The sequence below is a fragment of the Muscardinus avellanarius genome, assembly GCF_963383645.1.
Source record: "Muscardinus avellanarius genome assembly, chromosome: 4".
Taxonomy (NCBI): domain Eukaryota; kingdom Metazoa; phylum Chordata; class Mammalia; order Rodentia; family Gliridae; genus Muscardinus; species Muscardinus avellanarius.
This window is the reverse complement of record NC_137789.1, coordinates 136,784,439-136,787,777: the sequence shown is the minus strand read 5'-3', so window position 1 is coordinate 136,787,777 and position 3,339 is coordinate 136,784,439. Positions and strand designations below refer to the sequence as shown.

The 3,339-nt window shown below is 44.0% G+C and overlaps 1 pseudogene across 1 annotated transcript; it reads right to left on the bottom strand.

Annotated features, from left to right (window-relative positions):
- Positions 1-261: 261 nt before the first annotated feature.
- On the bottom strand, positions 262-1,535 carry LOC308262447 (elongation factor Tu, mitochondrial-like; annotated as a pseudogene). Its single transcript has one exon. The product of its transcript is annotated as an elongation factor Tu, mitochondrial-like (transcript).
- Between the last annotated feature and the right edge of the window lie 1,804 nt (positions 1,536-3,339).

Below are 3,339 nucleotides of genomic sequence, written 5' to 3'. Positions count from 1 at the left end.
AGTTTTCTGGGGGGTTTCATCCAGTTGGGTTCTATCTAAAACGCTCTAAAATAGACCACATTCCAAGCCTTTTTTTTTTTTTTAACTATTCACAGAACAGTTTACTGGCCTACCTTGCCTGGCAGGCCACCCCTTGTAACCAAGGGAAGTGTCCACCTAGCTGCATTCTGCTGGGGTGCAGCTTGTGTCCTTATGGAGCACCAGAAGCAGGAGGGAACAGTGACCCAGACAGCCCTAAACTCCAGAGAACCGCAGCGGAAGTCAGCCTCTTCTCCACTTGAGATTCTCTTCCTCTGTTATGGTTGGTGTCTTGGTGAGGAGACCATTGCTGATGGTCAGTTGCCATCTTGCAGAGTGAAACACTGGCCTTTCTCTAAGATCATTGGCTGCCACAAAGACCTGGGCACGGCAGGCTCCTTCCCCGGAGGCAAGATGACACTACAGGCCATGTCCCATGTCAGAAAGAACATGGCAGGCATGAAGTGGGACACAAAGGGCCTGTAGCGACTACCCTCCTCCTCACTAAGGAGGTAAACCTGTGCTTTCACCTTCCGATGGGGCTGGATGGAACCTGGCTTGACCATAACTAGGCCGCAACTCAGATCCTCCCACTTCAAGCCTCAGACCAGGGCCCTGAGGTCATCCCCCGCCTAGGCTCTTGTAAAATATCTCAATGCCTGTCACAACAGTGCGAATGTTCTTGCTCTGTCCCAGGAACTCACACTTGTTTCCTTTCTTCAAACTGCCATGGTCTAGTGTACTTGTCACTACTGTGCAGGGGTAGTAAACTGACAACAGGCAGCAGGAAAGGCTTCTCCAGGTCCCCAGTAGACACTGGGATGTAAGTGTCGACCACATCCAGCAGCTTCTGCACTGACTTCACACCAGCTCAAGGGCACAGAGAACAGAGTCTACCGTGACTGGGGTCTCCTCCCCTTGTAGCCAAACTCAGTGGCAGTTCCTGGATCTCCAACTCAACTAGGTACATCATTTCGGAGTCCTAGACACCATCTGCCTTGTTCATGTACACCACAACATGCCCTGCCCCAATCTGTTTGAACAGTAATAAGTGTTCTCAGGTCTGAGGCATAGGGTCATCATTGACTGCCACCACCAGGACACAGCCATCGAGGGGGCGTGCCTGTGATCGTATTCTTAGCTGGAATCTGTATGACCTGGGCAGTCTGTGCAGGCATGGTGGCAAGCAGTGGTGCTATACTCCACATTGATGGTGATACCCCAAGCTCACACCTCTGGGGCACTGTCAATCTCATATTTCTTGAATTTAGCCCTACCTCCCTTGGCTAGAATTTTTGTGATGGCTGCAGTCAGTGTGATCTTGCCGTGGTCCACATGGCCAATGGGACCCACATTCACATGGAAGCAGGTCTTCTTGGCCTCTACCACCAGGCAGCGGTACAAGAGGGGCAATGCTGGAGCCTTGAGAGGCCGCAACACACCTGTAGTAAAGGGGTATTTCTGGCACAGAGACCGCCAAAGCGGGACGTCTCACACAGCAGGGTGGCTGCCGCCATTGTGGTCATACTTGACCACAGGTACCAAGTGCTTGGTGCTGAAAGCTCGCATGTGCAGTTGAGGAAAGGCACTCCCTATTTTATTTTTGAAAGGGTCTTGTTAAGTCGCTGAGGCTAACCTCGCACTTGCTGAGGCTAACTCAATTTGTGATCTTCCTATCTCAGCCTCCCAACTACTGGGATTACTAGTGTGTGCTACCACTCGCGGCTTACCATTCCCTACTTGATTTAAAGGAATGTACCACACAAACTTTTCATTCCTTCACTCAGCTCTTCCTCCCAAACCACAGATATATTTTAAAAGATAGTATGATCTATGAAATGTCACACAGTGTAAACCATAAATAAATTGTAGAAAAATTGGAGCCTCTGCATATAATTAATAATAAGTATTCAGCTCTTAAATTTAAAAAAAATTATATAAATCAGCCTCAATGAATTTGCAAAGTCAAAGACAATTCATGATTTAGTGATACAGGTATTAATCACTCCACCAAACCACAGATCTCAATCTATACATTAACTTTTTTCCTTCTACTCATCCCCTGGCAGGAATTAATTTCACTAAGAAAATGATTTGTCCTGACACTCAAAGCACAATGCAGACTCTGCATATTCTTTATACCTCAGGGCATAAGGGTGGGTTGTTTTTATGAGTCCTTAAAGTCAGCTGCTCCCAAATCCTTTTATCATCACAACCTAAGCTTCGAGCTGTGTTTTTGCTGGCTACATACAGGAAAACAACACCTTGCCCTGCAAATGTCCTGACTTGCTTTTCATGGGAACTGGTATATTAAAATGGATCGCTCAGATTTTCAAAGAATTTCAGAACACGTTCTCGGGGGAAAAAAATCCGTATTTCAGAAACGTGCATTTGTTGACCTCCACCTCTGACTCCTACACATTGGCAGGATTCAGTGATCTCACCTTTTGTATTTTATTTACTCTCACCTCATACCAAACTGGAAACCCACCTTCTACTCTCTTATTTAGTGTAAAAGATCTGGAATGTAGATGTCCTTCAGTTTCCAGGTACCTTTACATAAAGCCTAGCAAATATTTCCATGTGTTTATGACCTGAAATCTATTTGCCTGTGAGGAGTTTGCTGTTTTTGACACCGGATGCTGTATATTTTATATGAAATTCTTCAGGCAGGGAAAAATACTGCCCAGTTGAACCTGAAACAAAGACTCCTTAACCCACCATAGAGAACAACTTAAGCACTACGGTTCAATGATAATAGTAATTAATATCAACTTGAGTCAGGCTTTTATGGATGTGTTTTTAAATTTCTTCAGGACCCAAGGCTACTGTTGGCTACTTTGTTATTCACAGGGAGTGGTAAAATGCTTCTTGCAGTCTTGCCTATGATTACTGTTGGTGGCATGATGACAAATAGCAATAAAATCTTTATGAGGTTATTTTATTCTTCTTTTTTAATGACAGGAAAACAATAGTGAATAGTCTTTCTCCCCAGATATGCATGTACACGCTCACACACACACACACACACAAATGTATTTTTTGTCCACAATGAAAATTTTCATTTCAGTAGATTTATTGAATTAGTTCTTAGATCTCAACAAAATCTCAGGATGGTCTAAATTTTATTCATGAACTTTTCTGTATCAACAAAATTTTTTGTCTTATATAGGACAAAGCTAATATCTGTAAGTTTTTTGTGTTTGTTTGTTTGTTTGTTTTTGCGGTACTGGGGGTGAAACCCAGGGCATTCTACCTCAGAGCTACACTCCCAGCCCTATTTTTTTTTTTTTTTTTTTTTTTTTTTTTGGTGGTACTGGG